Genomic DNA, 27,544 nt, shown 5'->3' with positions numbered 1-27,544 from the left:
TGTTAATCAAACTTAAATACCTGGCATAAATCCTACTTCATTATATAATGTAGTGTTCTGTTTTTATACATTGCTGAACTTGTTTGTCAATATTTAGTAAAGACTTTTTGTTATTGTTGTTTATATTCAAGAAGGAGGACATTTATCTGTAATTTTCTATTCTTATAATGACTTTCTCAGGTTTTGATATCAGCATTATGCTGGTTCATATTCCTTTTTAGAAAAAAAGAATGTATAAAGTGTGTTCAGGCTTAGTATTATTTCACTCTTAAACATTTAATGGCATCAGCCAGTGCGATTCTTTTGTGTTTTCTTTGTGGAAGACTTTGGATAATGAATCCGCTTTAAAATATGTAAGGCTGTTTACATTTTCTGTTTCATTTTGAGTATGTTTGGCAATTTGAGGTTCTCAATCAAATTTGTCCATCATTTGAGTTGGCAAACTTAATTATAAATAGTTGTTCATGATCATTACTTATTTTACTTTTAATGTCTGTCAGATATGTAGAGATTATGTCTATGTCATTCCTGAATGTGATCATTATTTTTTTCTCTTTTAAAAATAATTCTGATCAGTCTTGCTTGGAATTTTCAACTTTATTAGTAGTTTGAAAGAACCATCTCTAGGCTTTGTTATTTTTCTGATATGTGGACTTACTCTCTTATTTGATTATCTTCTTTCTTCCACTCACTTCAGGTTGCACTTCCTTTTCATTTCTAGTTTCCTAAGGTAGAAATATAGATAATTGATTTTAAACCTTCCTTCTATTCTAAAATAAGTATTTAAAGCTATAAAATTTCCCCAAAATGTTACTTTGGCTGCATCCCCTAAGTTCTGATATGCTATATTTTCATTATCATTCAGTTTAAAATACTTCCCACTATATATTTCAATTTATATTCTACCCAATTATTATTTTGAAGTATGTTATATAATTTCCAAACATTTTTTTCCCTAAATATGCTATTGTCACTGAATTCTAATGTAATTATGTTGTGGTCAGAGCTTTTACTATGAAGTATTCCAATCATTTTATGATTTGTTGAGATTTATTTTACTGTCCCAATATGTAATTTATCTTAGTGGAGATTTCCAGGTGCAACTGAAGAAAAATTTATATTTGTCAGGTGTAATGTTCTATTAAGGTGGATTATGCCAATTTGGTTAAAACAATGTTGTTCGAATCTATATCCTCATTGTTTCTCTATTGTTTTTATTGATTACTGAGAGATTAAAACTTACCTAGAGGCCAATGCCCCACCTTAGATCATTTAAATAGAATCACTGGAAATGCGCAATCACAAGTAATTTCAGTGTGGCAGCAGGGTTGAAAACCAACATTTTAGAGCAAAATGAAATTCTCATCAACATTATTTGTTGACAGAAGTAACTTCTATAATTTTGTTGCTTGAATGTATATAAAACAGAGACTTAAACTTTGCCTATAGCTTGGTTATAGTTTTTAAAGAACTGTAAAACCAAGAAAAATACGATAATTACATACAAAATCATAAAACCAGTATGCAAATTAGCAAAATTAATTTAATGTCTGATGGATTATGTTTTGCTAAAGCAACATTGTTAGTGTTGGCTTTAATAATGGAAAGACGTAGCCTCAGGTTCTGTTCTATATTTAATCTATTTTTATTTCTTGAATTCAATAATACTTAGGCAAAGATAGCCTTTCCTATAGGTGTGTTGTACTAAATTATATTAATAACAGCATTATTAGGTGGTTAGAAGTGATCATTCTGTGTCTTCAATAAAAATTCTGCCATCGAGGAATTCTTGCATGCTATCATTAATTAATGCTAAGTTCAAATCTTGGTGTTTGACCTCTTTTCCAGATTATGACGGGTTTTCGTTTCCTCTTACTGACGTGAAGGAAACCAGCTGAGCTCTTAATCAAAGGCAGGAGGAGGAGGGCCATATATACTGGCAGAGCTGGTCCCCGTTTGTGGCAGATTCACTCCTTGCTACCCATCAACATCTCTTTGCCAGTAAATGCATTATCATTGTGAGGCTTGCTTAAAACTTCCAGAGTACTGGCCCAGAAGTTTTACGGCTGGTGCTTGGAAGCGAGTTGACACTCACATCTGTGTCAGTGTCCAAGCTCACCTGCCCATGGCAATTCTGTGCTCCTGTATTTGTGGAAATATGTGTGCCAAGCATTTGAGCAGACAGACATGAATACCACATACATGACTTAATAACCATTCCATTGTTTCATCTAGATGAAGATAAAATTAGTATTATAGTGTTATTAAAATCTGCCTTAATGCAATTATTTATGGAGCAAGGAACATAAAACTCCTTGTTGCTTCGTTATTACTATATTTGCTACTAGGGAAACTTTGGTAAAGTAAAATGGTGGTAAGAGCAAGTGAAAGCATCAACTCCCGTATTAGCTCAATCAGAGACATAGAACGACTAGCTTATGACATAAAGGACTTTACTGCAGACAGTTGTCGTACATGATTGTGGGAACTGGTTGGATCATCTCTGAAGTCTGTCGTCCTTGCTTCTGAGACTAGAGTTTGAAGCCTACCTGGCAGGCAGGCAGAAGGGGAAGCAGATGTAAAGAAAGTAGACTAGTCCTCCAGAATGGGCTGAAACCCCCCAAGGATGGACTGATAGCCTCGTCATTTCTCATTGCCTTTGACCTTGGTGAGATGGGCACCCTTCGGAATCCTAGCCCTTCATCACAGAGCTAAGCATACACAGATGGCCCAGCAGTTGGGAAGTGAAAGTATATCTTAAGAACTGATACAGATTCTAAAATCTTGGGTCAGAATTCTATCATAAGGTGGTCATGAAATGATCCTGAATATTGTAATGTTTTCTAATAAAATAAAAACAAAGCAATTAAAACTAGAGTGTTTTCAGTTAGTTGTCGTAGCAATAGCAGACCCCAATTTGAAAAGCAATTGCTTCGCATCGTGGACTCTACATTAGCCCAGGTAATAAACCCAACAAGCAATTACGGAGCTCTGGTCTGTGCTGGCTGAAGCGATAAGAGCTGGGGCTGCAGAATGAAATCACAGGCTCTGCTCACAAGAAGCACCCATAATCCAAGATAAAGAGTCATGTGTTAACAGAAAACTCTCTGGTCAGGCAGCATCGCAGGCTCCAGAGTTTTGGAGAAGCGTTATCAGCTCTGGGCTCTGCTGCAGCAGCCCGGAGGTCCTCCCTCTCCCTTTACTCAATTACCAGTACGGCCTAAAGAGAGAGCTGCTTGGATTGATGGCTGCTCACTGTTGTGCGTGTGATGAATGCCCACTCAGATCCCCCTGTGTTTCATCAGCTGTTGTCAGGGGCTATCTCTGTACCCCTTTGCTTAAAACTGGAAAACGGGAGCTGGCATTCTAACAGCTTCTGGTAGGTTTTGCACAGAGAATTAGTTAAAGGTAAAATAGCCCTTTTAGGTCTTGTACAGGTTTTGTACAGCACGGTTTTGCCTCCATTTAGCATTAGTGATGTCTGACCCTTAGTATTATTTCTCCTAGAGACACTGAGGTCTAGTGGGTCGAAAGGTAGATTTCAGTGTGGCAGGCCACTTCCACCCTCTCTTTTAGAGGTTTGCCCCCTGGCATTAGTCGTGTTAGAAGGGCAGTGCCTTGGTGACCGAGCAAGGCTGTGGGAGGAAGGACAGCACAGGATGGAAGACAGACTCCAGAGGCTACTGTTCTGTCCCCGAAGCAGCCTGTGCGGAGCGTTCTCACTGCGCCCTCACGTGCGGTGCGGTTACCTCTGGTACCACACGCAGAGCCTAACACGTGGGTGGCATTAAAGTGAAAACAAACCAAATTAAAGAGCAAACAAGTTACTTGAAGAATAAATAGATGACGAGGTTCTGGACCGCAGCAGAAAATGTGTGCCAGTTAGACCGGCTGGGAGGGTGGGGTGGAGGAAGAGAAGGGAATGACGTGATGAAGACATGGCTGACGCTCCCTGAATCGGCCCTAGGACGCACCCCCGTGGCCGGGCGGGGAGCCCACAGTGCCGGCCGCAGGGCCAGGGGTGCAGCCCTCCTGGTGGGGCGGCGCGAGAAGGCGCATCTCCGGAGTTCGCTCCTGGGCTGGGTAGGGCGGATGCGAGTCTTTCTCGCTCGGGCTGAGGAAACGTAGGTCAGCTTGTGGGTGACCGACTGTGCGCCCGGATTTCCCACCTGGAAAGCCACACCTGCCTGTAACCCTGAGGCCTTAGGCGTCGCCACTGGGACCCGGGGTCGGCCATGACTCGCGGTCTGGCTTGGTAACAGGGGTCCGGGGAGGGCTTCGGAAGCCCACCTGCAGGACAGCCGCAAGGAGGTTAAAAGGGCCCCCCTGGCTCTTGGATTAAAACATAAAGCAAAGCAAACACACCTTGGGAAGGAAACCATCTTGGCCTGGAAAGGGGGATTTCTGAAAGGTGAGGCCAGACCCTCCCTCCCTCCCTCCCTTCCTTTCCTTCTTTTTAAATAACAACTTAATTAAGATATAATTCACATACCATGCAATCCATCCCTTCAAAGTATATAATTCGATTGTTTTTAGCATATTGACATCATTATGAAGCCATCATACAATCAATTTTAGAACACTTATATCACCTCAATATGAAATCCAATAATCATTAACATTTACTTTTCATTGCTTCCTTCCCCAAGCTCCTGGCATCCACTAATTAACTTTCTGTTTCTATGGCTTTTCCCATTTTGGACTTTTCATATAAATGGAATCATATAATATGTGGCCTTTTGTGTCTCACATCTTTCACTTAGCGTGATAACTTCTAGGTTCATCCATATGGTAACATGTATAAGTACTTTATTCCTTTTTATTGCTGAGTAATATTCCATTGGATGGATATACCACCTTCATTCATTCAATTGATGAGCATAAAGGTTGCATCCAATTTTTGTGCATTATGAATAATGATTCCATGAACATTTCTGTACAAGTTTTTGTGTGGATATATGTTTTTGTCCTGGGTATACATACCTAGGAGTGGAATTGCTGAGTCCTTTGATAATTCTATGTTCAAACTTTTGAGAAATTTCCAGATTGTTTTCCAAAGTGGTTGTACAATTTTACTTTTCCACAGACACTGTGTGAGGTTTCCAGTCCTCATTATCCTAGTCAATGCTTGCAATTTTCTGTCATTTTGATTATAGCCATCCCAGTAGGTATGAGGTAGTATCTCAGGGGTTTTGATTTGCATTTCTCTAGTCTATATATTGAAAATCCTTTTACATGCTTATTGGACATTTGTGAATCTTCTTTGGAGAAGTGTCCATTTATATCCTTTGTTCATTTTTTGATTATTTGTAAAAATTATGTGTTATTTGTCATTGGCTTGTAAGAATTACTTATATATTCTAGATAGAAGTCCCTTATCAGATACATATTTGCAAATATTTTCTCCCATCCTGTGGATATGACTTTCACTTCCATGATGGAATCCTTTGAAAAGGAAATTTAAAAATTTTGAAGGTGTCTAGTTTATATATATTTTTTCTTTTGTTACTTGTGATTTTTGGTGCCATGTCTAAGAAATTATTGCCTAATACAAGGTCATGAAGATTTAAAGTCATGTTTCCTTCTAAGAGTTTTGTAGTTTTAGTTCTTACATTTAAGTCTTTGATCCATTATGAGTTAAGTTTTGTGTATGGTGTGAGGTAGGACTGCAACTTCATTCTTTGACATGTAGATAGCTAAGTGTCTTAGCACCATTTGTTGAAAAGGTTATGCTTTCCGTATTGAATTTTCTTGGGACTTTTGTGCAAAATTAAGTGATCATAAATGTGAAGACTTTTTAAAATGGACTTTCAATTCTAATCTGTTGTTCTGTATTTCTATCCTTATGCCAGTACCACACTGTCTTGATTGCTGTAATTTTACAATAAGTTTTGAAATATTTAAGTGTGAATCCTCTAATATCACTCTCCTATTTCAGCTGTTCTAGGTCACTTGAATTTCCATATTAATTTTAAAATTAGATTTTCAATTTCTATAAAAATCAAGCTTAAATTTTTATACATCACTTTGAATCTGTAGATCAATTTCAGAAATCGGAAATTTTAACAATATGAAGACTTCTCATTAATTTAAATGTTCTTTGACTTCTTTAAACAAAGTTTTGTACTTTTTTTTGTATAAATCTTTTATTTCTTTTGTTACATTTACTCATAATAGCTTATTCTTTCTGAAATTACTTTAAATATATTGTTTTATTAATTTCACTTTTGGTTTATTACTAGATTTTACCCTGATTTTACAATTAACTTTTGTATATTAATGTTTTATTTTAATTATTATGACCTCATTTGTTCTAACAATTTTTTATTGGATGTCTTAGGATTTTCTATAGACAAATGTAATTGGTTTGAATTGTGGCCCCAACCCCAATTTATATATTGAAATCCTGACTTCCAGTGCCACCATGTGACTATCTGAGACAGGGTCTTAACAGAGGAATCAAGTTAAAGGTACTAGGCTGGGGTCTAATCCATTTGACTAGTGTCTTTATAAAAAGGGGGAAATTTAGATACAGAGACACACAATATAGGGAAAACAATGTGAAAGAGCACAGGGAAAAGACAGCAATCTCAAACCGAGGAGAGACACCCGGAATGGGTCTCCCCCTCATGGCCCTTGGAAAGAACTGGCCCTGCTGACACCTTCATCCCCCGCCTCTAGCTCCCAGAAGCAGGAGACAATGCGTTTCTGTTTTTAAAGCCATTCATTTTGTAATGCTTTATTATGACAGTCCTAAACAGCTCATACAACAAGATCATGTCACCTACATATAGACAGTTTTCATTCTTCATTTACAGTGTATTTCCTTATTTTTAATTTATTATATTGAGGTACATACAATAAAATGCCCAGATCTTAGTGTATAGCTTGATGAATTTTGACATGTGTATACACTCATGTACCCATCATCCATATGAAGATATTAAATATTCTCATTAATTTTCCCCCTTCACCTATTTTATCCTCCAACCTCCCCCCCCATGGCAACCACCAGCCTGTTCTCCATGTTTATGAGTCTATTTCGGTTTTGTGTATTTTTTTTGCTTTTTAGATTCCACAAATAAGTGAAATTGGTATTCAACATAATTTCTGGTATTATGGTGAATAAAAGTGGTGAGAGTTAGCATCTTAGTCTTGTTTCTGATTGTGGAGGAAAATCTGCTTTTCACAATGAGTATAATGTTACCTGTGGGCATACGGTTGTGGCCTTAATTATGTCGAATGTTTGCTGAATCTTGTCAAGTGTTTTTCAGCATCTATTGAGGGGACCTTATGATTCTTAGTCCTCATTTTGTTCATGTGAGTTATCACATTTGTTGATCTGCAGATGTTGAACCATCCTTGCATCCCTGGAATAAAACCCGCTTGCTCATAGTGTGTCATCCTTTTAATGTGCTGCTGAATTTGGTTTGTTAATATTTTATTGAGGATTTTTGCATTTATGTTCATCAGGGATTATTATTGCCTTTTCTTGTATGTCCTCATCTGGTTTGGGAATTGGGGTAATGATGGCCTTATAAAATGACTTTGCAAGTGCTTCCTAGTCTTCAATATTTTGGAAGAGTTTTTTGACTTGAGAAGCAGTGGTATTAATTCTCTGGTAATTCGCTGGTAGACTATACTACTGAAGCCATTTGGTCCTGTCTGGACTTTTCTTTATTGGTAGGTTTTTGATTACAGATTCAATCTTCTTACTAGTAATTTGTCTTTTCAGATTTGCTGTTTATTCATGATTCAGTCTTGGTAGGTGTATGTTTCTAGGAATTTGTCCATTTTTTTAAGGTTGTCCAATTCGTTGGCATATAATCATTCATAATAGTTTCATGATCCTCTGTATTTGCGTGGTATCAGTTGTAATGTCTTCTTTCATTTCTAATTTATTTAGTTGAGTCCTTTTTATTTTGTTCTTATTAAGTGTAGCTAAAGGTTTGTCTCTTATCTTTTGAGAAAACCAGGTCTTAGTTTTATCAATGTTTTCTATTGTCACTTTAGATTCTATTTCATATATTTCTGCTCTGATCTTTGCTATTTCCTTCTTGTACTAACTTTGGGCTTCATTTGTTCTTCTTTTCATAGAACCTTGAAGTGTAAAGTTAGGTTGTTTATTTGAGATCTCTTATTTCTTAGTGTAGATGTTTATTGTTTTGAACACGCCTCTTAGAACTGCTTTTGTTGCATCCCACGTTTTGATATGATGAGTCTCCACTTTCTTGTGTCTTGTAGCATTTTTAAAATTTCTCTTTTGATTTCTTCTTTGACCAGTTGGATGTTCAGTAATATGTTTTTTAATCTTCACATATGCATGAATTTCCCATTTTTCTCCTTGTAATTAATTTCTAATTTTATACCATTGTGGTCAGAAAAATGCTTATGATTTCAATCTTAAATTTATGGAGACTTGTTTATGGCCTAACATATGGTCTATCCTGGAAAATGTTCCATGTGTGCGTGGAAAGAATGTATACTCTGTTGTTAGATGGATTGTCTATAATGTCTGTTAAGTCCTTCTGGTATAATGTGTAGTTTAAGTCCATGTGCCCTTACTGATTCTCTGTCTGGAATATCCACCCATTTTTCTAAGTGAGGTATTGGAGCCTTCTTACAATTATTATTACAATGCTGTCTATTCTTCCCTTCATATTTATTACATATATATATATATTTATTACATATATATATATATTTATTACACACACACACACACACACACACACTCTCTCTCTCTCTCTCTCTCTCTCTCTCTCTCTTCCTCTCAGGAAACTATTGGTAATTTGTAACCGGCTTGAGTGAGATGGAATACAGGTGTCATCTGGCTTCCCAGGTATCTGGAGGATCACAGTCAGCCCCTATGTGTGCTAATTTAGAAGCCTGACTTTCAGGCAGCAGCTTTTAAAGTCTGTAAATAGGCTTGTTTCAAGGAAAGCCTGGGAAGTAGGCGGCCCCTTCTGCTCCCTGGGCCCTGAGCCCTGGGAGGGAGCCCTGGAGGGTCCTCCCCGCTCTGAAGAACTGTCTCTTACTTGAAGAGACCTGCTAAACTACAGTCATTCTGAAGGTTTCAGGGGAGAGTCCTTTTTCTGACTTTTCCATCTTTCGGGGGTTGTTCGCATCCCTCTGTGCACCTCCCCTTGCACCATTCTGAATGACGTCATTCGGAATGCTGTGCCTTTCCCCACATGGCCTCTTCCAAACTGTGTCTTTCTTCATTCAAGATCCCTAATGTACTCACACGAGAAAAGTTGCTTTGCCACATATTGTATAATATCCGTGGGTTCTGGGGACCAGAATGCAGACATCACTGGGGAGGGCCACCATCCCATCTTGAAGTGTTTGCTCTGATATTAATAGAACTACTTGGGCTCTTTTTTTGGTCGCTGTTTGCAGGTCTCTCTTTGTCAGTAGTTTGCTTTCAACCTATTTGTGTCTTTGAATAGAAAGGATGTCTCTTGAAAACATCATATAGTTGTGTAGTTGGATAATGTGATATCTTTAAGTTCTTTCTTCCATTCTCTGCCTTTAAAGAATGTTTAATTAGTTTACCTGTAATGTGATTATTGATAATGCAAGATTTGTGTCTACCATTTTCCTGTTTGTTTTCTGTGTATCTTATGTCTTTTTTCCTCCTTATTCCAACATCATTGTCTTTTATGTGTTGGATAAATATTTTCTAGGGTAACATTTTACTTCTCTTGCCATTTCTTTTACTAGGTATTTTTGAGTGATTTTCTTGATAGTTTCCCTGGGAGTTACAATTCCTGTCTATAATTATCTAGTTCAGACTAATACCAACTTAATTTTTATAGTATATAATAAGTTTGTTCTTATTTAATATATGTAGTGCAGTTCAATCTTTGTCCTTTGCAGAATTATTGTTATATTACATGTTTATGTGTGTGTGAATATCCAAAAAGACTTACAGTAATTGTTTTATAAAGTTCTTTTAAAAAGACAATGGGACAAAATGCAGAGTTAATAAACAAAATAAATGTATACTGTGGCTTATATTTGCTCATGTATTCACTTTACAAGGGCTCTTTTAGTTCTTCAGATGGATTTGAGTTTCAGTCTCACGTCCTTTGAACCTGAAGGATGCCCTTTAGTATTTCTTACATACCAGGTTTCTTGGCAACAAACTCTCTCTGTTGCTGTTCATCTAGGAATGTCTTAATTTCTCCTTAAATTTAGAAGGACAGTTTTTCAGGTTATGGAATTTTTGGTTGGTAGTCTTTTTCTTTTAGCACTTTAAATATGCCATCCAGTTACCTCTTGGCCTCCATTGTCTCTGATAAATCTCCTGTTAATCTTCACGAGTTTTTCTCGCATATGATGAGGCACCTCTCTCCTACTGATTTCAAGATCCTTTTTGTCTTTGTCTTTCAACACTTCAATTTGATGTGTGGATTTCTTCAAAGTGATCCTATGTTCAGCTTGTTGAGCTTCTTGGCTGAATAGATTAATCTTTTTCATCAAATTTGGGAAGGTTTGTCTTTATTTCCTCATATATCTTTCTGCCCCTTTCATTCTTTTCTTCTTCTTGGACTCCTGCTATGCATATGCTGTTATTTGATGGTGTTGTGTGTCACTCATCTATGAGGCTTTGTTCGGTTTTCTTCATTCTTTATGTTCCTCAGACTGGATAATTCTTTATGTTCCTCAGACTGGATAATCCCAATTGATCTATATTCTAGTCACTGATTCTTTCTCCTTCCTTCTTAAACCTTAAGTCAAACTCCTCTAGTGAAGTTTTCATTTCAGTTATATTTGTTGACGGAAGTTTCTATCTTATTCTTTTTTATAATGTCTCTTTTTGTATATTCTCTATTTTGTGAGACAGAATCCTCATACTTTCCTTTAATTCTTTAGATGTGGATTTCTCTAGTGCCTCGAACATAGTTATAACAGCTGATTTAAAGTCTTTGTCTATTAAATGCTGGGCCTCCTCAGGGATAGTTTTTATTAACTATTAATTTTTGCTGTCTATGAGTCAACTTTTCCTGTTTCTTTGCATGTCTTGTAATTTTTTGTTGTTGAAACTAGGTATTTAGAGCTTTGGCATCTCTGGAAATCAGATTCATTGCCTCTCTCAGGGACTGTTGCTGATGTTTGTTATTAGTTTCTTTGTTTATTGACTTCTCTGAACTAATTCTATAATTCTTACTGTGATTAATAGTTTTCCAAGGTTACTGTGGAGTTGGCAATATGTGGATGGAAATAGGACCACTGAAAATACCTCATCACTTACCGTTCTTACTGAATACAGGTATTTTCTCTAATAAATTGCATTTGTGAAATCTTTGGTGTATGTGTTTACTTAAGTCTCTACTCTGTTAGTTTTGTGGTCAGAGAATAATTGTATAGATATTGTCATCTGTATGGAACCAATAATTTTGGAAGTATTTTCCAAGGAACTCGGTGTGAATGTTAAGACATGACCTCAACGTTCAGTCTGACATTAGAGAATGCTGATTTAGCGTCCACTTCAGGTCTATACACAGTCTCAAGCTTAGCCCAAGGTTAGAGCTTCGGGCCTTCTCAGTACTAGTATGTTCACAGCCCTGGGCATGCACACAATGCTATTGGACGGCACTGGTCACATGTATGTGTGAGGCAGCCTGGTGTGATGTGGTTTGATTATCAAGACATAAGGTAGAGCCTGGTTTTAATTTTTACCAGATGTCTCATCTGGAGTAAGTTAACCTCTCAGTATCAGGGAACTTCTGTATTCCAAGAAATATGTCAGAGATCTTCTAAGACCCTATGGACACCTCATTACCCAGATTTTCCTTTTATACTTTTTTTGATTGGCTTATTGTTTGCCCCAACTGTTATCTACTTTGGCAGCTGCAAAGTTAAAAAATTGCCTCTGATGTTTTTGACAAATGCCCCCAGGAAAGGTTTTGCAGCACTAGGTGAGCTCTAAGCTCAAATAAAGACAGTCTTGCAAAGGGGATCTTTCAGTGACCTACCAGACAAGTAAAATAATGACAATTCCCTGAGAATGAGGCTTTGAAAAAGGAGCTTCAACACCATTCTGCACCCCCAGGGCACCTGCCAGGCTGCTGGTTGTTACTGTGATTACATAGTTTTCCAAGGTTACTGTGGAGCTGGCAATATGTGGATGGAAATAGGACCAGTGAAAATACCTCATCACTTACCGTTCTTACTGAATACAGGTATTTTCTCTAATAAATTGCATTTGTGAAACATTTTGGTTGATTTCTGGGATTCTACAAATGTAGATCCTCACAATTTTTTCTAGTTTTCTTGTTGCTTTTATGGAAAAAGTAGTTTTTATAGGCCTTTAATCCACTGTTAGTGCTAATGTCTAGAGATTTGAAAAATGAATAGGAGTTGGGAGAAGCAGTGATGTCAGACTGATGAGAAGAATGGGAGTTGAAAACAAATTCTTTCATTTCTCACTTATGAACGCTTTGCTGTCCCCTAGAGTCACTAGCCACATGTGCCTATTTAAATTTTAATTGACTAAAACTAAATAAAATTTAATACTCAATTTCTCATTCACAGCAGCAAAATTTCAAGAGTTTAATATCATCTGAGACTAGTGATATAGCCAGACAGAACAGTCCAGATATGGAATATTTTCACCATTGAAAAAAGTTCTATTAGAAAGTGCTGTTGTAGTGTGTATGTGAGGTATCGTTGTGTGATGTGATTTGAACATCAAGATGTGAGGTTGAGAATGGCTTTAATATTTTTCATCTGCCTCATCTGGAGCAAGTGAGTTTATTTCTCAGTACTAAGGATCTTTAAACAGTAGGCAGTGTAATTATTTAGTCAAGGGAACATACACGAAAGCACTTAGCCCAGATTCCACCATATGGTAGGTACTCAGTCAGTGCTGCCGTTCCTCTCCACATGCACAAACTTCTCACCCTTATTTCCTCTTGGATTGCTTGCAAAGGGAAGTGTTTTCTATTGCTGAAAACATGGAATATTAGTCTCCTTCCATGCAAGCAGGTGCTGTTAGGTGACAGGAGAACATGTTGGACGGCCAACAGCCCTCAGAGGCAGAGAGAAGGCTGCGGTTAGTGGCCCGTTTGTTTATCTGTGGAGGAGGTAAGATGGACTTTCCTGTGGTTCCCTCTGTTGTTATTCTCATTATGATTTTAGACAGAACCATAGAACAGGGCAGACCAAGTCTTCTGATGACCCAGCTAAATCTCCTCCCTCTCAGCCAGTCTCTCAACTACTTCCATTCACAGAGACATTTTTCTATCAGTAAATAATACTTTCTTTTATATTTCAGTATATGTCTTTCATTTAAAATTTCAAGTTAAGGAAATACCAGTCCTGGCTATTTAAAACAATTTTATAACTCTTATTTATTAAGAAACAAGAAATGTATAGCCTCATTGCTAATAAAAATATACTCTTTCATTGCAGTCTTTTTTCCTTAAACTCCTTAAACTAACAGAAATAGATACAGACACTAAAAGCCATGGATTCTTTACTGGTGCATCTTAATGGCCACTTCATGTCTGAAGGATAATGAATATTCCTTACAGGATAACTCCCAGGATTTATTAAGAAAGGACAGGCTGTCAACAGTGATGTAACTACCCTATTAGGCTAGAATTGCACAGGGGAAGATGGGCCTTTGGCTCTTCTAGGAATGACACTCTCAGAGGATGCAGCAATAATGTGATTTCTCCCCTGGCTGTCTTCTGAAAAATAAAAGAAGCCATGCTTATTGTAGCTTCTTGTAAAGCCAAAAGCTCTTTCTTGAAGTTTCTTTTAAGAAGTTTGGGACTAAGAGATCTCGAAGAGCAATAAAAAGTATACTTTTTTTTATTTGAAGGAAAAACTGTAGGAAATTTTTAAGGCAACAAAACTATTTTGGGTATGAGGAAACCTGCTACATTGTTGTTTTATTACTTAATGAACTTTGACTTAAACATTGTTTTGAGTCAAAATTGCCAGCATTTCAAATGCCCTTTTCAACCATTTGAAAAAGGATTCAAATTTCTAATGTCTATCTCTATTTAACAAATGTAGAGACTGCAAAGCAATAGCTAAGTATTTGAGCTGAGGAAAAAAGAAGTTTCCTTGCCTTATAGCTGAGGAAAGGTGAGTGAGAGTTTTAAAAGGTAACATGACGGTTGTTGCTCACCCAGCAGATTCTGTAAGGAGTGTTAGGTGCCGATTCGTGAATTCAAAGCAAGAAAGACTTGACGGGGAAAGGGCAAGGGGCACGCTGATAAAAAAGCCAATGAAATAGCTCAGGAAAAGCGTGATGGGTCCACGGCTCTGTCACAAGAGGGAGGCCACACTTCTCAGTGTGTGTGGGTGCACATGGAGCCTGTCATCTCCTTTTCTTTGAAGACTTCAAAGTGGAAAAACAACGACATAATGGAGGAGAGAAGGGCCAGAGAAGGATTCTGTTAATGAACTTCCGTTTGAATTGGTCAGTCATTAGGGATTCCCATTCGATTGACGAGATTCTGGAGCCAAAGTTTATTGGGTCAGTGCTGTGCACAGCCTCGATGGCTGTGCATTTAGTTAGCGTTTTATGAAACTGACTATAACTCTACATTTTTAAAACCTTTGACTTCTTTCATCCAGGTAGTTAGCAGTATCTGTGGACTTTCAGTGCTATTGTGATTCAGTGATGGTGAATTTAGGGTGCCATTCAATGACCATCCTAGCGCAGGCCGCAGGGCCAACCTGGCCCCACCGTGGAGCACACGCCCGTGTGGAGCCTGCAGCCCAAGGCTTCTGAGAGTTCCCACGACCAGCATATGAGGAGGCAGATCCCGTGGTTAAACAGGGATGGGAGTCAGCCTTCTTCCCTGACAGTGTCCCCACCACTTCTTTAGAGAAGTATGTTATCGTGGGGAGAGAAACAAGACCCTTCCTAGGAAGCCTATTATGAAATGTTTCAATAAGAGGAGTTTTTGGAGCTTCTGAAAGCCTTGGTCAAAAACACGTGCCTTTAAGTTGAGTTGCAGACACCCCTACCCTTCGCCCTGGGTCGGCAGATATTATGATACCAAAACAAATCCTAGGTGTCTGTCATCGAGATTAATTTCTAGTTTTCTACGTCCTCTTTGCTCCAAATGTGGTCCTGAACCTGCAGGCCTGTCTGCGTCCAGGAGTGTGTTAGAGATGCAGGGTCTGCGGCCTCGCCCCGCGCCTCCGCGTCGGGTGCTGCGGTTTCCAGCATCTCTCAGCCGCTTGCATGACATTCGGCCAACACGTGTCACCGCAGCGCTTTGGGGTCGAGGTCCCTCGGCAGGGGGCTGGTCCGGGCGTCCGGGCAGGAGGAGGTCTCATTAGCAATGGAGAAATGACGGTTAAGCCGGAAGACTCTGAAGAGGGTCTCCTGTCCGTGCCTAAGGCCAGGTGCTGGGAGAGGGGACGGCCTCGGGAAGAAGGGGACTTCATATTCCAGTGAAGGCACATCCGCAGCAGGTCTGGAATGAGAACCACGTTCATCAGCTTTACTGAAGGCCTGAGAAAGTCACGGGGTGTGCAGGTTAGAACAGGGAGGGGGAAAGCTATTGAAGGTTTCCTGCATGGGCCTAGGGAAGAGCACCCGTGCCCCGTCAGCCCAGGAACCTTCTGCACCTGCAGCTGCACAGTGTGTAAAGGAAATGAGCCACTTTCTGTTTTTTGTGTGTTTGCCTACATATCAGAAATGATCAGGACACTGACAAAGTGTAGCAGCAGTTTTGTTTGGTACTGACCCCATGGCTCTCTGTATTTCTACTTCATGGTGTTTGTAGGCTTCTGATGACTGAATTGTGGTCCAAGTGTCCCTGCCTGTTCTAAGTCTCACGAGGCCAAGGTGTCTGCCGGTTGTGTAAACCACTGCACTTCTATCAGAGGTTTCAGAACCTGGCTGCAGTTGGCATTTGTTCATGTGCAGGAGATAAGGGGTCTCATGTAGGACAAAGGGCACTGTGGTGGAAGGTGGGCAGTGCGGAGAGCGGCACCTCTGCCCATCTGAGGGACGAGGAAGTGAGGGAGCAAACAGGTGCTTCAAGGAGGGAACGACGCAAAGCACAGAGAGCAGCTAGTGATGGGAGCGAACTCTTCAGAAGGTTGGGGTGGGCTTGCGTGCTGGGGTGGAAAGAAGAGGGATGTCTCTCTTGCTGTTAGTGTTTAAAGGAAAGTTTGACGAAAATTCTATAGACCAGGAACAGCTTACAAGAAGAGGGAGGCTTTCCTGCCTGGCTCACCAGCCAGAGCGCAGATACGTGTTTAATCCTTGCACTGACACATGCAAAGTGATGGCCTCTCACTGTACTTACCTAATGTGATTTGCAGGGGTTTCAGTTATCATTTAATTACATTTTGTTTAAAATATCACTGAACAAAGTCAGTAACAATTATAAGAAAAAATCCTGAAACAGGCTGAACAAATTACCTGGCAAGTGAATTAATTAACACCAGTTTCAAGCAATGACATACAGCACTACTTACTCTTTGTCACTTCAGATTGCTTGGAGAATGGGTACATTTATTTACCACTATTAACCGTTTTAATTACCAAAGCAACAGTACTTAATGAATTTTGAAAATGTTCAGCCTTAGATGCCTCTGTTCATCATATTTAAAACCCTTGAGCTGTACAAGGTTCTCTGCACTCAGTCTGTGAACAAACCACTTAGTTTTCGGCGTAAAGAAGTGAACCCAAGGGCAGGCATGGAAAGAGATCCTAGAGGCGTCTGCTGAAGAGTGAGGGGCTGAGCTCTGTTTGGATATAAATTTTTACCAAGAATCTGTTATGAACTTCACTCCACAAGTTGACATCCAAAGTTTGACTTGGTGGAAAGAGAACATGAACAGGAATCATGGGGCTCAGGTTTGGGGCTTGTCTCTGCCAGGAAAAGGCTCTGAAGCCTTGGACAGGTCGATCTCCCACCTGAGCATTAACTAGTCTCCTCACTTGTAAAATTTGGCATTTAACAAGGAAATATCCCAACTTCATTCTTGCTTTGAGATACTGTTACTAATCATGGAAAAGAACAACATGGATGGATCTAGAGGGTATTGTGCTCCGTGAAATAAGCCAGGTGGAGAAAGACAAATGCCATATGATTTCCCTTACCTGTGGAATATAAAAACAAAGCAAAAAACAATGAACAAAACAGCAGTAGACTCAAAATAGTCTTTGAGTCTGAGAAGTGACTGGTGGTTACCATGGGGGAGGGGCTGGGGTAGATGGCTGGGGAAGGTGAGGGGGACAAAGGGGCACAAAAATTCTCTAGCATAATAGTATAAATTGATCATGAGAATACTAGTATAGCATGGAGAATATAGTCAGTGATTCTGTAACATCTTATGTTGACAGACAGTAACTGCGCTAGTGGGGATGAGGATTTAATAATACAGGTAACTGTTGAACCACTGTGTTGTACATTTGAAACCAATATAAAATTGTGTATCAATAATACTTTGATAAAAAACACGAAAAGATAGAGATTATTAATAGTATTTACATAATTGTACAGCACTTTAAGTTCATAAATGTCTGAGATATATTGCCTCATTTAATTTCTGTGTCAACATTTTGTCTAGGATGTTGGGTGAGAGAATGTTGTTTTCCTTTTCTAGCAAATTTGGTTTCTGGAAAAAAGGCATATAAACATTCATAGTATTACTAATTCTTAGAGAATTAGGATTCATTTCATGCACATCATCCTGGAATTATAATTTTAGGTAATAACTCCGTTGACTTGGATCTACATTGTAAGGTTTTGCTTCGTGATTCAAAACCCTTTGGACACCTTGACACACGGCTTCTAGGAAGAGTCACAGGATAAAACATGGCTATGTATGTCCGTCTCAGCAAGTTTTCAGCCCTTTAATGACCAAAGTTCTGGTTATTATGCTTTTCCTTGAGCATCTGAATTTTCAAAAGTCACCAGAAAACACTAACAACTTCTAAGCTTCATGTAAAAGCCTTTGCACTCTTGATAATCTCTGCTTTGCATGTTACACACAAAGCCCAAGTTTCCCCCCACAATTATGTTTCTGATTATTTTGCACTATAAAATGGAATAATTTTTAATACTAAAATAAGCTTGATATTGCTGTACCCGGCTTAGCAGAGGCATCTCATAAATGTAAATTTCCATTACTCAAGATTTTGATATGCCTTTATTCCATATAATAGCACATCAATCCATGCTTTAATAATGTTTGCATGAAATTAAATAAAATGCAATTACCATTGCAATTAGATGCTTACTTTTTGATTTAAAGGGCAATTTCCTTTTATCTTAATATTAAGAAAAACATATTGATAATTGTAATCATTGGGCATTTATGTGTTTTAGTTTCTATAAAATCAGGAATTTTTTTTTAAAAGGATATTTAGCAAATAAATAATCTGGCATTTAACTAGTAAATTATTTCTGGTGTTTGTGAGAAGTTTACAAAGAGCTGCAATTATATTTGCATAAGGCAATGGTAGCTAATTTAAGAAAAAATATTTTTAGGCTATAAATTCTGCCTCTTAAAAGATACTCTCTTCTTCACTTTAGAGTCTTTTTTATTATACCCCATATAAGTGATTATTGACTCTTTTTTCTTGTCATTGTTGTATCACTAAATTCTATCTTAAATATTTATATTCTATCACTATCATTATTTGCCATGTGTATCTTTGTTTTTATTGTTATTTTACAATATCTCCCCAACTTGAATAGAAGCCCTGAGAACACAGGGACTGGATGGCATATGAGATTTCATCATTGCCACCCATCCTCAATAAATCGCGCTACAGAGAGTAAGCCGTTAATTAATGTTTGTTAATGATGTCCATCATTCCTGCATTTAGGTCACATCTATATATGAACTCTGAGGCAACACAGTTTTTTGAGGGAAAGACTGGAAGATATGGATTCAGAAAGATATGGTTATTTTTTAAGTTAACATCTTAATGATGTATAATGTACACATAGTAAAATGCACAACTATAAATTTTTCATTTCAATGCCTTCTCACAAAGTGAACATACCCATGGCCCATGTACGCATGTTCCTGGTAAAATTATGTATATATGTATATTATTAGTCTGCCTTGGGCCCCCTCGCAGCCCCTTATCTCTCGGCCCCAAAGGTAACCGCTATGATCTCTTCAAAAACATTGAGGAATTTTACTGTAAACGTTGTATAAATTGAAACATATAGTGTAGATGCTTTTATGATGTCTTTTCTCATTTCATATTATATTTGTGAGATTTGTTACTGTTTTTGCATATTGTCGCACTTGACAAAAGTGCCTTCCTTCTTATAAGTAGACCTTGGTTTATTTATCCAATCTATAGTTGATAGAAATGTAGATTGTTTCCACTCTAACATTTTTGATGGGTGCTGCTAATGGACGTTTTAGTCTGTGTCTTTTGTTGAACCTATTTACACACTGAGATTAGATATACTGTTGGGGGATCACGGGGTCTGTATATTTTCAAGCTTACACTGCCGATCTGTCCTTGCGTGCTGTCTGCCCATCAGAACTCTTCCCTTGATCGGGCCGTGTCACAGCCCTGCTCTGATCATCGCCACATCCCTGCCGTGTGAGGCTGGCTCCGTGCTTGCTTTGTTTCTTCAAACTGTGTTTTGCTTTTCAGCATATCTTGCAATACCTTTCTTGGTAATTGAACATAACGTACTAGGTAAAAAGGAATAGGCCTTTAGTGACTGGGCCGTAAGCCGCGGTGGGGAGAGAAGCGCTCTGTGGCCCTGGGGTCGCGTCTCCATTCATAAGTGAGCATCTGCTTCTGGAGTCTCAGCTGCCCTGTGCCCCACACACTCACACGCAGGTGGGACAGGAGAGCCAGAGGGGGCTGCAGAGTCGGGTATCTCCCTTCCTCTACATGGGAAGGTAAAATTGAATGAAGCTGGGTATTCCCCTTTTCTCAGGTTAGGTAGGCTCTGGTAAACCCTAGTAATTTAGACTCTGGTTAAATAGTTTCACCTAAAGGCAGATCTTGTCAAGAAAAACATAGTGCTCTGGTGTATTTTAAAATGTTTCCTTTTCTCCTCCCCCTGGCAGCAGAATGAGGAAAAGTTTTTCTGATACTCACTCTGAGTACGTGGTAGAATTCAGGAGGTAGAAAAATCACCGGAGTGTAGGGACCCTGACGCCTGGGTCCCTCTGCAGCTTCCGGCTCTCACGCTTGTCCGCACTGAGCCTCAGCCGCTTTCCGACTACGTTTCCGGTTTCCCGCCCGACACCGGCTCCCGCGGGGGCCTCTGCTCCAGTGGGCTGCGACTCTCTGCGGCGTTTGTAGGTCTCCCCAGTCTGGAGGCAGCAGTTTACCCTGCAACCCCATTTTTCTTATGGATCTGAGAAGAATTGCCGACGTTTCAATGTCTTCAGCTTTTTGCTTGTTAGGATGGAGTGGTGACTTCCAGGCTCCTTTGCGTGTAAGACCAGAAACCAGGAATCCCGAGGACCCTTGCTAACCCTTTTAGGCCATTTCCTCCCAGGCGTCCCGCAGGCTTCCTAGCAGCAGGCCGCGCTGCTCACCGTGGAGCCCCTGCAGACCCTGAGAGCCCCCGTGTGATCCCCTCCTGGGCAGCTCTACCCTTTCTGGAGACTCTGCCCTGAAAACTCTTCTTGGCCTCCCCGACTCTCAAATCTGGGTGCAGCCCAGTTTCTTCCCAGGTTCCCCTTTCTTGAGCTGCAGCCCAAAAGCTCTCTCGAGGAGGTAATATGGGCAATTATAGTGCCTCCCTTGTTTTATTCCTCTTAGGAATCACTGTCCTTCATTTATTGATGCCCAATATCTTGAAACCATCTTTCCTCTTATATTTTATTCACTTTTGAATTTATTTCTGGTAGGAGGTCATATCTGATTCATTTTACTTCAATTTGGTCTGAAGTAGAAGCCATGAGTTCTATGATTACTATTTGCTTATTTTTTATTACTTCCTCTTTCTGGTACATTTTTACATCTTGTCATCTACTTTCTTAAACCTATAAATCATAATAATTTTTTAGTCCATTTTTTGGCAATTTAAAAAACTGGATCATTTGTGAATTTATTTCTATGTTATCTTCCTCTTCCTCTTTATTCTCTTGGTACTATTTTGGTGTTGGAATAATTTATAATTGTATCCTAGGCATTGTACATAGGAAAGTTACAGAAATACTATATGATGCCATATACCTTCATGAATGATTTAACTTAATGTCTGCTAGGCAGTTAGAGAAGGGGCAGATTACAAACCTCGCCTGAGGTCTAGGGGCATAGAGCCCGGGTTTGTATGTTTAATGCATGATCTATATCTGACTTGCCCCTGCTTTCAGTGTGAAGTCCTTCAAAGTCCTGGTAGTGAACTTGGGTGTTTATACAAGATCTCTCCTTCTGTGCATACATATTTATTTGTATGCATAGTAGTGTGAGGCTCTCAAATGCTGTGTTTAGCTTCTGTGCTTCCTAGAACCTGCTTTCTTCTTGATATCTAGTCTCATCATGCAATGCTAAAAAGCCTGTGGCAAACGCCTTGGAGGAAACATGAAGTGGTGCATCGAGCTCTTTTCTGTCTTCTTTCCTGGTGTCATGAAATAGTTATTTTGTGTCTGTGCATGTGTGTATGTGTGTGTTACACAGCTGCCCTATTTGTTCTGGGTGGTTTGGAGGACTGGCTTGATAGAAACTGCTGGATCATAGCTGCAAGTGAAAGACTGTGGTACTGTTTTGAACTTCATCTTTATTATCCACCCAGTCTATTATCTTTTAAAAGTGACTTAACTTGAAGGCATTTTTGTTTCTTTATCTTTAAAATACAGATAGCCTATTTTATAGAGCTGGTATAAATATACAGTAAGGTGATTTTTTTGAAAGCACCATGTAAGCTTATATTTTCTCTAAAACATGATTACATGCTATGTGTATGATTTATTTATAAGATTATTCATAATAACAATAATAAACTAATGGAAACAACCACAATGGCTGCAACCTGTTGCACATGAATTATACTTTTAAGTATTTTCTTTTATTTGCATTATTTACAACAATATCACAATAAATATATGATACTTATTCGTATTTTCATTGCAAGACACCATTAAATGCAATATTTCTATTCTAAACTTATTTTGACAGCATTTTTCAGAGCTCTAAGCTCATTATTGTAAAAATAAGAATGAGTAGGAAAAAAAACACAGATAATTCTGTTGTGTGTCAAGTTTTTTCTTGCTGGTTCTTTTCTTCACCAAAACAAAGAATTGAAAGGCAGAGACACAATAGTAAAGCAGGGCATACCTTTTATTTGAATATAGTCCAAGGGAGGACTGTGCCTGAGGCAAGGCAGACCAAGGCCCCAACCTCTCAGGGAAGGGTCTGTTTATCATGTCCCAGCCACGTAGTGCCTCTTTGATTGACAAGGCGAGGTTACTTGATTGACAGTTCTAGTTATACACCCATTCTTCTTGGTGCACATATCTTTTCCAGAAATGCACACAGAAAAGCCCATGAGAGTTGGGGAGAGCAAAACCTCAATTTTATTTTAATGAGATTATGATGAGGCACGGTTTTGGCTGTTCTTATTTTGTTCTGTTGTGCCTGCCTTGGGACCTGGCTGGGACCCGTTTGGCCTGGTCCTGATAGGCAAGGAAGTTCTCTGCCTGCAAAGCCTTTGTTGCCTTTGTTGGGACCCCTACCTGGGCAGTGTGGGCAGTTTTTTCCTTGAATCTTATCTTCCACTTCCCCAGCTGCACATCTACTTTTCTACCTAACATTTCCAGTTTCTACTTTTTTGGATTCCTATTGTGATTTTGAATTCTTAAGACATGCAACTGTGTTTAAATATCTTGTCCTCTTTAAGCCTGGTTTATCTCTCCTGAAGGATAAGAATGATACTCATTTTTTACAGGATTATTGAGTAAGATAACATATGTAAGGCCCTGACCATCATGCTTGAGATACAGATGTCATTCAAAATTGTTGCTAATGCCTAGAATTTAATAAATATAAACAGTTTTGTAAACGTTTTAATTCATATAGAACGGCAGGTGTTTTATTTCTAGAATTCTGTGGAAATTGTTAGTATAAGTTAATACGAATGATAAACTAATACTTTGCTTTTAATGTGCGTGCCATGACGTTTGAACACGATTTATTTTAGTTGCAGTACCCCAATAAAACATGATGTTTTGTCTCCTGAATATGTTCCCTCTGCAATATAAGATGCAGACATCTCTTCCCTTTGGTCTTTCTGAATAGTTCCTACAACTCCTGGACAATTTTAACTACATCCTGCTGAAGAAAACTCTCTGTTACCCAAGAGCATGAGTCACTAAACTCACCATTCTGGAGACTTCTTAACTGATTGCATGATCTTCTATCAAATACTGAAGTTGAATTGCTTCCAAATGTCTTTCTCCTGTCTCTCTCTCTCTCCACTAGAAACTACTCCTTGAAGGCTCATGGCTTAGTTCAATGCTTGACACAAAATAAATGCTCTGGAAATGTTTATTTGGGGAGTTAATTTTTAAAAGAATAAATAAAGAATGAATGAATCAATTAATCTACAGTCTTATCAGCTGTTACATAGCTTTAAAAAAGTTACTCAAACATACATGAATCAGACTGAGCTAAACCAGTAGTTTCTAATACTGGTTCCACTCTTGAATCTTTTGGGCAGGCTTGAAAACATAAAATGTGTAGAGCCCTTCCCCAGAGATTCTGATTTACTTGGCTTGGAAGAGAGTTCTGAAATCTGTGTTTCTGAAAATCTTCCTAGGAGATTAAAAGAGTCTTGCTCAGAAGCATTGATCTAAACCATTCTCCTCCAGTAAAGAATAATAGACAATGATGGTTAATTAACATATGCATTGATTTAAAAAATCTCTATATGGACTCACAATTGGGAAAAGTGAAAATAAATATTGAATTGGTTGAAATATATAAATATTGAGTTCCACATGTGAATGATGGTTATATTTTCTGAAGCAAACTTTCAGACACCTGGAATACAAAAGGGCTTTCTCTGACTAGACATTGTACTTAAATCTAAGTGCTTACAAGTATGTGAGCATAAAATTTCATTTAATTATTGCAGAAATCCAATTTATATTAAGCCAAAGCTGTGTTGGAGGATCTCGAATATCCTCCATGAATGCTGTGCCGGGTGTGGGGCTTGCAGTTAGGCAATTACAGTTCGACCCCTGGATCTGCTGCTTTGTACTTTGTCATAAGGGAAAGCTTTCTCTCACCTACAAACCCAAGTTTCTTCATGTGTAAAATTGAAGACACTGTAAAAATATATATTTTTTCTCCATCCTTGGAAAAACCAGCTCTATAGACTGCGTGATCAGATGATTTAGGTTGAGGTTCTTTTAAAAAAGCAGATTCTTGGATGGAGTTTGCAGGTTATTTACTAGGGTGTACATTTGGGGAGGGGAAGAAAACAAGATTTGGTAGATGCCAAGGCTGAGGTGCCCTGCCTGGAAACAGGTCCAGTCAGTTCCATGGGGAGCCTACAGGTAATTCGACCATCAGAGTTACCCCTGTGCTGAGTTGAAGTGGGCTGGTCTTTATGCCCATGGGCTGAATAAACAGCACACACACCACACACACACACACACACACACACACACACACACACACACACACACTTCATTTCATGTGCCTAGCACAGGGCCTGGCCTGTTAAAAGAACAGTATATATTTTTCATAAATGAATACATGGGTACTTAAATTCTCATCTCTAATGCTGTCGCTTTAAGAATGGCCTTTTTAGTGCATCCTCTCTCCCTCCCAAAGGCGATGCCCATCTCATATGTACTAGATGCTTCTTAGAACTTTCATATATGCGAACTCATTTGTTCTTCTTAACAATTATACATACATGAGGAAATTGAAGAATTGGCTAAATTACACAACGAGATCGTGGTGAATCCAAACCCGCGTGATGTAACTGAAGCATCGGTGGCCCTCCCACTGTGCTAGCCTGCCGCCGGCCGCAGGTGGAGTCACCTGGAGATAGTCTAACCTCATGGGCAGGACATTAAGTTCCTGGAGGAAGGGAAGACCACTGTTTTTTTCTCATTGAATTCACATATTACAGGAGATCTCCTTAAATAATACTACAAATTTTAGGATTGTCGGGAGGGGAGAAGGAGAGAGAGAGGAGGGAAAGGAAGAAAGGATTAACATGTAATAAACAGGGAGAAAGAGGAAGTTCTGGAAGGAAGATGTTTCCTTAGAACCCACAAGGTTAAATATATAATCAAGATGGGGCAATTTGATTGAAACTGTAAGATCAATAGGTCCATTGAAATAGCTCGACACTAGAGTGTTTAATTTAAATATCTGAATGGATTTTCGTAGTGATGATGCCATATGTCTGTTGCTCTTCCAGGTCTCACTATTAATTCCTTCTCTGTCCATATGCTTCCAGACCAGAACACAGCCTTCCCAAGATGACGTCCTCGCTTAGCCTTGGGGTGGGCATTCCATCCTGTCTGAATGGCATCCTAACAGCCACCAGCACCTTGAAAAGAAGCCATATCACAGAACTCACCAGGGCATATCAACAGATAAGCTGCACTCTAGATATAGCAATTAATACAATCTCCCATTTAGAGAAATCATTTGTTTAAAATCCCTTTGGGTCCTTTAGTCCCAAGATATGATTATCAAATCCATGCTTATTTTATTACCTAGGAAGTTATGGGTTCTCAGCCAAATAGCTCTTGACATTTTGCTGGGGGAAATGATAAGGTTTTAAAAATGCACAGGGAATAGCTCACTTTTACTGTAGTGACTCCTTCCCCCTAAGTAGGGAGTGTGAGGGAGATGTGTGGATATTGAGCAAAGTGAACTATGATGTTTATCCTCCTTTTGGGTCTAGGGATTTACCTTACAAGATTTGTAAGAAAATAGGCTCAGCTGGAAATAAATTGGAAAACTGATCATGAGAGATGAAAGGCAAAGTGGGAAACTGACAATCAAAGTAGATACGCATCCCATTTATTTAGCCTGCAAATACCGAGTGTCACCTGTGTTCCAGGCACTGTCCAAGGTGCTAACAGTGAAATAATAGTTCTGTTACTAAACTTCATGACTATGATTATCTTTGAAAAGGTTAGATAAAATGTAGGGAGGAGATCTGGTTTTCAGAGATTGCTCGCTGTTTATGACTCATGTGTAGGGAGCCTGCTGAGTGTTTCTCACAGAAGCTGTGTGGAAGTGAGTTAAATCACTGGATTTCAAATATGTTCATGCACTAGATTCACCTGGAGGTCTAATTAAAGCATGAGTGGCTGGGTATAACGCTTGCGTTTCTGACTGAGTAGGAGCAGGATGGGGCTGGAGGAGTCGCACTTCTAACAAACTCATGATGCTGATACTGCTGGTCCGAAGCCCACTGTCAGAATCCCTGAGCTGGATGTAGACTTGAGGTGAGGATCCCAGTCAGAGGGTCATTGGGTCAAGACACAATGTAGGATATTATTTCAGAGGAGTCAAGACTTTTGATTAATAAAGAACTAGATTTCAACTTGGCTTCATTCTTACTAAGATTTTGTTTTGTATGCAATTCCTTTAAACTAAGAAACTACTTGGAAAGAAACCTGAGGCTGTTGATGGTGATGGACACATCGGTGAGGCAGGAAAGAGTTACATTCTTGCTCTGGGAGGGACCTGCTACTCCAGCCAAGGATTCTGGAAACCAGACTTGAAGCACAGGGCTTTGGATCAGGTCTAAGGAGGCTCCTCACCTCTCCTTCCCAAGTTACTTCAGATTCTCCTATTTTCCTGCATTCCAGCAGCAGGGACGGAGTCTCCCTGCCCGTAGGGCTGGCATGGTCTGGTGCACTGTATCCACCCTTGATTTGCTGCAATCCATTTCCATGATGTGGATGGAGTGGCCTGTCTCTCTGTGATGCAGACATGACCCCATCAACCCTTCTGGGAAGATTTCCCTGGCTTCCCATGGCGCTGTGGTTAGGGCTTCACATGCCTCGTGTGGGCTGTGAATCTGTGCGTCGTGCTGCTCCTGCCTCCTCTGCAGCCTCACCCACTGCACACCCCGGTTTGGCTGTGCCAACCAGTCTGCCCCACTTCAGCTCCCTGAATGCAACGTGCTCATCCTGCCACCGGTTGGCTGTAGCTGTTGCCTACTCTTTGGGGGAAATTTCCCTCCTTTCTCTCCATTCAACTCATTACTTCATTCTTCCCCACCTCATCTTATAGTTCAGCTTGATGGTCAGTTTTACAAGAAAACCTCTGCCCACCACTGCCTGCCCAGTCCAGGTCCAGAGCTCCAGTCCTGTTTGTGTTCGTGTTCTTGCCCTGTGAGCTCCGTGCACTGCCCATCACTGCTTTCATGCCAGTCGGAATTGCATTTACTTGTGTGATTATTGCTTTTTCTCTCTCCCATTATGCTCTAAGCTCCTGTGGGAGAAATGGTCAGTGTTCCTCATTACCCAGCACTTAACTGAGTACCTAGTACATAGTAGTTGCTCAATAATGAGCCACTGAGTGAGAGAATGAAGGAATGGACCCAAAGTGGTGGCCAGAAATGTGTGGGTCTGTGAA

Source organism: Manis pentadactyla, chromosome 8, assembly GCF_030020395.1.
Source record: "Manis pentadactyla isolate mManPen7 chromosome 8, mManPen7.hap1, whole genome shotgun sequence".
Taxonomy (NCBI): Eukaryota; Metazoa; Chordata; class Mammalia; order Pholidota; family Manidae; genus Manis; species Manis pentadactyla.
Note: the sequence above shows the minus strand (reverse complement) of the source record.